The sequence below is a fragment of the Ornithorhynchus anatinus genome, chromosome 3 (genome assembly GCF_004115215.2).
Source record: "Ornithorhynchus anatinus isolate Pmale09 chromosome 3, mOrnAna1.pri.v4, whole genome shotgun sequence".
Lineage (NCBI taxonomy): Eukaryota > Metazoa > Chordata > Mammalia > Monotremata > Ornithorhynchidae > Ornithorhynchus > Ornithorhynchus anatinus.
The window spans coordinates 69,994,718-70,004,084 of record NC_041730.1 but is presented as its reverse complement, the minus strand read 5'-3'; the positions used below and the strand labels follow the sequence as shown (position 1 = coordinate 70,004,084).

Genomic DNA, 9,367 nt, shown 5'->3' with positions numbered 1-9,367 from the left:
AAAATCCTTAAACTGTTTCCTTCGGCCCCAACCAGTTCCAAAGGCTTAAAATCAGAGCCTTAAAGAAAGAATAATGGGCGTTTGCTCTTACAGGTGCGGGCAATGTGTCTTCTAGCTATTGTTCTTTCTTAAGTGCCTAATATAGTGTTCTGCACACAGCGGGAACTCAAAAAATGTGATTAACATACCTAAACCACTCTAGTGGTTACGCCCTATTCTTCCGACCTTGGGCCATCAATTAACCTCTCTGTGTCGTGGTTACCTTATCTCTTAAATGAAGATTAAATCCTCATCCCTCCAATTTAGATTGAGTCCCATGTGGTCAGGGACTGTGTCCAACCTGATTATGTTGTGTCTATCCCGGTGGTTCGGTAAACACAGTAAACACAAGTCCCATAAAAAGAAAACAAAAACAAAAAAAAACCCAACAAACAAACAAACAAATGAAAAACGCTTGTCTCCAAGGCTGAAGCGACTCCGCCTACCAAGTTTCAGTGTTAGGAAGGTCTGAATGCAGAGAGGCCCTGCCATCCTCAAGTTCTCAGAGAAGCAGCATGGCTCAGTGGAAAGAGCCCAGGCTTGGGAGTCAGAGGTCATGGGTTCAAATCCTGGCTCTGCCACTTGTCAGCTGGTAACTTTGGGCAAGTCACTTTGCTTTTCTGCACCTCAGTTCCCTCATCTGTAAAATGGGGATTAACTGTGAGCCTCACATGGGACAACCTGAGCTCCCCCGGCGCTTAGAACAGTGCTGTACACATAGTAAGCCCTTAACAAATACCAACATTATTAAGTTTAGTTTCTCACCTGCAGGGCAGTGCACCCTAGTTTTCCAGGAGTGCCTCAGTCCCCAGGGGACTAGGACAGACTCATAGTAAAGAATAATAATTATGGTGTTTGTCAAGTGCTTGCTATGTAATAATGTTGGTATTTTATAATGTTGGTATTTGTTAAGCGTTTACTATGTGCAGAGCACTGTTCTAAGCGCTGGGGGAGATACAGGGTCATCAGATTGTCCCACATGAAGCTCACGGTCTTAATCCCCATTTTATAGATGAGGTCACTGAGACCCAGAGAAGTTAAGTGACTTAAGCTGCCCACGGTCACACAGCTGACAAATGGCAGAGGGGGCATTCGAACCCATGACCTCTGACTCCCAAGCCCGGTCTCTTTCCGTGGCTTAGTGGAAAGAGCACGGCCTTGGGAGTTGGATGTCATGGGTTCTAATCCCAGCTCTGCTACTTAGCAGCTGTGTGACTTTGGGCAGGTCACTTAACTTCTCTGTGCCTGAGTTACCTCATCTGTAAAATGGGGATTAAGACTGTGAGTCTCACGTGGGACAATCTCATTACCTTGTATCTCCCCCAGTGCTTAGAACAGTGCTTGGCACATAGTAAGCGCTTCACTTACTACTCCCTCTGCTCTACCCCCTTCCTCTCCCCACAGCACTTGGGTATATTTGTATCTATTATTTATTACTCTACTTAATAATGATGATAACGTTGGTATTTGTTAAGCGCTTACTATGTTCAGAGCACTGTTCTAAGCGCTGGGGTGGATATAGGGTAATCAGGTTGTACCTCGTGGGGCTCACAGTTAATCCCCATTTTACAGATGAGATAACTGAGGCCCAGAGAAGTGAAGTGAGTTGCCCACAGTCACACAGCTGACAAGTGGCAGAGCCAGGATTTGAACCCATGACCTCCGACTCCCAAGCCTGTGCTCTTTCCAATGAGCAATGCTATACTTTATTAATGATGCATATATATCTATGATTCTATTCATCTTGATGGTACCGTTGCCTGACTACTTGTTTTGTTGTCTGTCTCCCCCTTTTAGACTGTGAGCCCGTCATTGGTCAGGGATTGTCTCTATCTGTTGCCAAACTGTACATTCCAAGCGCTTAGTACAGTGCTCTCCACATAGTAAGCACTACTGAATGAATGCTGCAGAGAATCCTTAAAATGTTTCCTTCTGCCCACAACCAGTTACAAGACAGATACAAGATAATCGGGTTGGACGCTGTCCCCGTCCTGCATGGGGCTCACACTCGCAATCCCTCTTCAGAGCCCTACTGAGAGCTCACCTCCTCCAGGAGGCCTTCCCGGACGGAGTTTTCCCTTTCCCTCTGCTCCTCCTCCCCTCCCCATTCCCCCTTCTCCCACCCTCTGCCCTTCACCCTTCCCCTCTTCACAGCACTTGCGTATATTTGTATATATTATTACTCTAGTTTATTAATGATGTGTATATATATATATGTGTATATATATATCTATGATTCTATTTTTGTTGATGGCACTGATGCCTGACTACTTGTTTTGTTGTCTGTCTCCCTAGTTTAAATAAAATCTTGGTATTTGTTAAGCACTTACTATGTGCCAAGCACTTTTCTAAGTGCTGGGGTAGACACAAGCTTATCCCATGTGGGGCTCACAGTCTTCACCTCCCATTTTACAGATGAGGGAACTGAGGCCCAGAGAGTGAAGTTACTCACCCACAGTCACCCAGCTGACAAGTGGCGGAGCCGGGATCAGAACCCACCACCTTGACTCCCAAGCCTGGGCTTTTGCCACTAAGCCATGCTGCTTCTCTGTTTAATAATAATAATGGCATTTGTTAAGGGCTTACTATGTGCAAAACACTGTTCTAAGCGCTGGGGGAGATACCAGGTGATCAGGTTGTCCCACGTGGGGCTCACAGTCCTAATCCCCATTTTACAGATGAGGTAACTGAGGCCTAGAGAAGTTAAAGTGACTTGCCCCCAGTCACCCAGCTTTCCACTCTACCACGCTGCTTCTCCTTTTAGACTGTGAGCCCATTGTTGGGCAGGGATTGTCTCTCTCTGTTGTCGAACTGTACACTCCAATTGCTTAGTACAGTGCTCTGCACATAGTAAGCGCTCAATAAATCCGACTGAATGAAGGCATCCCCCATTTTACAGAAGAGGGGCCTGAGGCCCAGAGAAGTTAAGTGGCTCTCCCCAGGTCCCCCAGCAGAGGTGTGACTGACCTCTGACCCCCAAGCCCTTGCGCTGGCCACTAGGCCGTGCTGCCTCTCTTCTAGGACGGGGAGAGGGAAGAGAAGGAAGGTGGGAATTGAAGTGGTTCACGAGCCCATCGTTGGGCAGGGATGGTCTCTATCTGTTGCCGATTTGTCCATTCCAAGCGCTTAGTCCAGTGCTGTGCACATAGTAAACGCTCAATAAATACTATTGAATGAATAAATGAATAGTAATAATTTTGTTAAGCGCTTACTACATGCAGAGCACTGTTCTAAGCACTGGGGTAGATACAGGGTAATCAGATTGTCCCACATTTTTTAGTCCCCATTTTTACAGTTGAGGGAACTGAGGCACAGAGAAGTGAAGTGACTTGCCCAAGGTCCCAGAGCAGACCAGGATTTATTGAGCGCTTACTATAATATTAATAAGGTTGGTATTTGTTAAGCACTTACTATGTGCAGAGCACTGTTCTCAGCCCTGGGGCAGATACAGGGTCATCAGGTGGTCCATGTGGGGCTCACATTTTTTAATCCCCATTTTTACAGATGAGGGAACTGAGGCACAGAGCAGTTAAGTGACTTGCCCAGGGTCACAGAGCAGACAAGGATTTATTGAGCGCTTACTATAATAATAATAATGTTGGTATTTTTAAAGTACTTACTATGTGCAGAGCACTGTTCTAAGCACTGGGGTAGATACAGGGTCAATAGGTGGTCCCATGTGAGGCTCACAGTCTTCATCCCCATTTTCCAGATAAGGGAACTGAGGCCCAGAGAAGTGCAGTGACTTGCCCCCAGTCACACAGCTGACAAGTAGCAGAGCTGGGATGTGCAGAACAATGTCCTGAGCGCTTGGAATGGACAATGGGGCAACAGCCAGGGACCATCCCTGCCCAACAATGGGCCCACAGTTGAATCGGGGTTGCCCTGCTGCCCTAAAGGCCTCAAAGTCACTTAACTTCTCGGGGCCTCAGTTCCCTCATCTGGAAAATGGGGAGGAAGATGGTGAGCCCCACGTGGGACCGCCTGATGACCCTGTATCTCTCCCAGCTCTGAGAACTGTGCTCTGCACGTAGGAAGCACTTAACAAACACCAACATTATCATTATTATTATAGTAAGCGCTCAATAAATCCTGCTCTGTGATGTTGGGCAAGTCACTTCCTTTCTCTGGGCCTCAGGCCTCAGGCCCCTCATCTGGAAAATGGGGAGGAAGACAGACCTGATGACCCTCTATTTCCCCCAGCTCTGAGAACAGTGCTCTCCACATACAAAGCCCTTAACAAACACCAACATTATCATTATTATAGTAAGGGCTCAATAAATCCTGCTCTGTGACCTTGGGCAAGTCACTTCCTTTCCTCTGGCCCTCAGTCCCCTCATCTGGAAAATGGGTAGGAAGACAGTGAGCCCCACGTGGTATCACCTGAAAACCCTGTATCTCCCCCAGCACTGAGCACAGGAAGTGCTTAAATACCCACATTATTATTATCATCATTATTATAATAGGCGCTCAATAAATCCTGCTCTGTGACCCTGGGCCAGTCACTTCCCTTCTCTGGGCCTCAGTCCCCTCATCTGGAAAATGGGAAGACTGGGAGTCCCAGCTGATGACCCTGTATGTCCCCCAGTGCTGAGAACCGTGCTCTGCACCTAGGAAGCGCTTAACCAACACCCACATTATCATTATTATTATAGTAAGCGCTCAATAAATCCAGCTCTGTGACCCTGGGCAAGTCACTTCCCTTCTCTGGGCCTCAGTTCCTTCATCTGGAAAATGGGGAGGAAGATTGGGAGCCCCATGTAAGACCACCTGATGACCCTGTATGTCCCCCAGGGCTGAGAACAGTGCTCTGCACCTAGGAAGCGCTTAACCAACACCCACATTATCATTATTATTATAGTAAGCGCTCAATAAATCCAGCTCCGTGACCCTGGGCAAGTCACTTCCCTTCTCTGGGCCTCAGTTCCCTCATCTGGAACAGGAGGAGGAAGACTGGGAGCCCCATGTGGGGCCACCTGATGGCCCTGTATGTCCCCCAGCGCTGACAACAGTGCTCTGCACCTAGGAAGCGCTTAATAAATACCAACCTTATTATTATAGTAAGCACTCAATAAATCCTGGTCTGCTCTGTGACCTTGGGTAAGTCACTTCATTTCTCTGGGCCTCAGTCCCCTCCTCTGGAAAAGGGGGAGGAAGACTGGTAGCCCCACGTGGGACCACCTGATGACCCTGTATGTCCCCCAGGGCTGAGAACAGTGCTCTGCACATAGGAAGCGCTTAACAAACACCCGCATTATCATTAATATTACAGTAAGTGCTCAATAAATCCTGCTCTGTGACCCTGGGCAAGTCACTTCCCTTCCTCTGGGCCTCAGTCCCCTCCTCTGGAAAATGGGAAGACTGGGAGCCCCAGCTGATGACCCTGCATGTCCCCCAGCGCTGACAACAGTGTGCTGCCCATAAGAAGGCCTTAAGAATCATCTAAATTTGCATTATTATTATAGTAAGGGCTCAATAAATCCTGCTCTGTGACCTTGGGCCAGTCACTACCCTTCCTCTGGGCCTCAGTCCCCTCCTCTGGAAAATGGGAAGACTGGGAGCCCCAGCTGATGACCCTGCATGTGACCCTGTATGAACAGTATGCTGCACCTAGGAAGGGCTTAAGAATCACCCACATTATCATCATTATTATAGTAAGTGCTCAATAAATCCTGCTCTGTGACCCTGGGCCAGTCACTTTCCTTCCTCTGGGCCTCAGTCCCCTCCTCTGGAAAATGGGAAGACTGGGAGCCCCAGCTGATGACCCTGTATGTGATCCTGTATGAACAGTGTGCTGCACCTAGGAAGGGCTTAAGAATCACCCACATTATCATCATTATTATAGTAAGTGCTCAATAAATCCTGCTCTGTGACCCTGGGCCAGTCACTTCCCTTCCTCTGGGCCTCAGTCCCCTCCTCTGGAAAATGGGAAGCGTGGGAGCCCCAGCTGATGACCCTGCCTGTCCCCCAGCGCTGACAACAGTGTGCTGCACCTAGGAAGGCCTTAAGAATCACCTACATTTGCATTATTATTATAGTAAGGGCTTAATAAATCCTGCTCTGTGACCCTGGGCAAGTCACTTCCCTTCCTCTGGGCCTCAGTCCCCTCCTCTGGAAAATGGGAAGACTGGGAGCCCCAGCTGATGACCCTGCATGTCCCCCAGCGCTGACAAAAGTGTTCTGCACATAGGAAGGCCTTAAGAATCATCCACATTTGCATTATGATTATAGTAAGGGCTCAATAAATCCTGCTCTGTGACCCTGGGCCAGTCACTTCCCTTCCTCTGGGCCTCAGTCCCCTCCTCTGGAAAATGGGAAGCCTGGGAGCCCCAACTGATGACCCTGCATGTGACCCTGTATGAACAGTGTTCTGCACCTAGGAAGGGCTTAAGAATCACCCACATTATCATCATTATTATAGTAAGTGCTCAATAAATCCTGCTCTGTGACCCTGGGCCAGTCACTTTCCTTCCTCTGGGCCTCAGTACCCTCCTCTGGAAAATGGGAAGACTGGGAGCCCCAGCTGATGACCCTGCCTGTCCCCCAGCGCTGACAACAGTGTGCTGCACCTAGGAAGGCCTTAAGAATCACCTACATTTGCATTATGATTATAGTAAGGGCTCAATAAATCCTGCTCTGTGACCCTGGGCCAGTCACTTCCCTTCCTCTGGGCCTCAGTCCCCTCCTCTGGAAAATGGGAAGACTGGGAGCCCCAGCTGATGACCCTGCATGTCCCCCAGCGCTGACAACAGTGTTCTGCACATAGGAAGGCCTTAAGAATCATCCACATTTGCATTATTATTATAGTAAGGGCTCAATAAATCCTGCTCTGTGACCCTGGGCCAGTCACTTCCCTTCCTCTGGGCCTCAGTCCCCTCCTCTGGAAAATGGGAAGACTGGGAGCCCCAGCTGATGACCCTGCATGTCCCCCAGCGCTGACAACAGCGTTCTGCACATAGGAAGGCCTTAAGAATCATCCACATTTGCATTATTATTATAGTAAGGGCTCAATAAATCCTGCTCTGTGACCCTGGGCCAGTCACTTCCCTTCCTCTGGACCTCAGTCCCCTCCTCTGGAAAATGGGAAGACTGGGAACCCCAGCTGATGACCCTGCATGTGACCCTGTATGAACAGTGTGCTGCACCTAGGAAGGCCTTAAGAATCACCTACATTTGCATTATGATTATAGTAAGGGCTTAATAAATCCTGCTCTGTGACCCTGGGCCAGTCACTTCCCTTCCTCTGGGCCTCAGTCCCCTCCTCTGGAAAATGGGAAGCGTGGGAGCCCCAGCTGATGACCCTGCCTGTCCCCCAGCGCTGACAACAGTGTGCTGCACCTAGGAAGGCCTTAAGAATCACCTACATTTGCATTATGATTATAGTAAGGGCTTAATAAATCCTGCTCTGTGACCCTGGGCCAGTCACTTCCCTTCCTCTGGGCCTCAGTCCCCTCCTCTGGAAAATGGGAAGCGTGGGAGCCCCAGCTGATGACCCTGCATGTCCCCCAGCGCTGACAACAGTGTTCTGCACCTAGGAAGGCCTTAAGAATCACCTACATTTGCATTATGATTATAGTAAGGGCTCAAAAAATCCTGCTCTGTGACCCTGGGCCAGTCACTTCCCTTCCTCTGGGCCTCAGTCCCCTCCTCTGGTAAATGGGAAGACTGGGAACCCTAGCTGATGACCCTGCATGTGACCCTGTATGAATAGTGTGCTGCACCTAGGAAGGGCTTAAGAATCACCCACATTATCATCATTATCATAGTAAGTGCTCAATAAATCCTGCTCTGTGACCCTGGCCCAGTCACTTCCCTTCCTCTGGGCCTCAGTCCCCTCCTCTGGAAAATGGGAAGCGTGGGAGCCCCAGCTGATGACCCTGCCTGTCCCCCAGCGCTGACAACAGTGTGCTGCACCTAGGAAGGCCTTAAGAATCAGCTACATTTGCATTATGAGTATAGTAAGGGCTTAATAAATCCTGCTCTGTGACCCTGGGCCAGTCACTTCCCTTCCTCTGGGCCTCAGTCCCCTCCTCTGGAAAATGGGAAGCGTGGGAGCCCCAGTTGATGACCCTGCATGTGACCCTGTATGAACAGTGTGCTGCACCTAGGAAGGGCTTAAGGAACACCAAGAGGATTAGTGGCCCTGAGCCACCAGGCCGAGGGCAGACATGTCCCCTCCCTGGATGGGGAGGGGCCTAGTGATGGGACGCCATGTTGGGCGACTCTCTAGCCACAGCGTTTAGCGCTCTATGGTTCGCCATCCATCCCTCCTCCTCCTCCTCTTCTTTCTCCCTCCCCTCCCCAGTCATTGTCTGGAAGAGCAGCGGCAGCAGCAGCGCTTTCTCTTTAGAAAGCCCGCAGTGCCCGGATGTGAATGGATTACAATGTAGCTTGCAGGGAAACCTATTATTATCAATGTGACTCCACGGGGGAGTCAATGATGATGATGATGATGATGAAAAATCTCTAAACTTGGAATAAGTTTAAGACTTGAGCAGAGGAGAAGAAAACAAAAAACACCCCAACCAAAAACAACCACACCACCCACCAGCCAACAAGAGTGGAGGACAAAATTAGCTCTCCTGCTTTGGATTTTTTTTTTTTTGGAAAATCAGGAGAAAGGGAGAAAAAGTTATCGGATTTTGGTCTTTCGCCTCCCCCCCTTGGGGAGGGAACTGGGGGGCAGTTGCTTGTGGTGGAAAATGCAGAAAATCACAGCCAGGTGCATGATTTTCTAAGCTGTGGAATATCCCTGGAGCAGGACTGAGTGCCAGTTAAAGTACTTTTTGGGGGACACACATGTGAGATAATAAGCACTCGCAGAAGATCTTTTTGCCTCTTTTTTTTTTTTAAAGTCTCTTTCCTTGGAATATTGTGAGCCTTTTTTTGTGACCATTTAAGGTAAAGTTACAATTTGCTGTCAGAGTGAACTGTTTTAATCTTTTTCTCGATTTCTTAAATGTTGATACCGTCTTGTAATTAACACAAAAGAAGCAACTCGTGCAAGTAATTGCGAGGTGGGGGGGGGAAAGTATGTGCGTGCCGTACAGTGTCTACTTGCAGATTTAGGAAACTGCATATTTACTTGGACACGTTGTAACGGCGGGATATGTTACATATACTTTATTGACGCTCCTGTAGAATGAAGCTCGATCATTTTGAAACTGTTTTATTCCGAAGAGTGACGCGATGTTAGTGGGTTTAAGTAAATGGGGCCTGTGTCCGTAAACGTTGAATTAAAATCAATCACTCTGGGGAAAGGGAACAGAACGTTTCCAGAAACTGGAGTGTTAAATAAATAATTAAAAAAAAGCAACCCGATCATGCT

The 9,367-nt window shown here is 48.5% G+C and overlaps 1 protein-coding gene across 5 annotated transcripts in view; it reads left to right on the top strand.

The window, feature by feature from the left end:
• The first annotated feature begins 8,351 nt into the window (after window positions 1-8,351).
• The window catches only part of TCF4 (transcription factor 4), a 413,931-nt gene continuing 412,915 nt past the window's right edge, over window positions 8,352-9,367 (top strand). For 3 of the 5 annotated variants that reach the window (XM_016226204.3, XM_029059033.2, XM_029059027.2), the window contains exon 1: window positions 8,353-8,940. The gene's annotated coding sequence lies outside the window, so the exon portion shown is untranslated. Of the gene's footprint in view, window positions 8,941-9,367 lie in introns of all 5 variants that reach the window. The other 2 variants (XM_029059030.2, XM_029059032.2) reach the window with 2 other exon arrangements.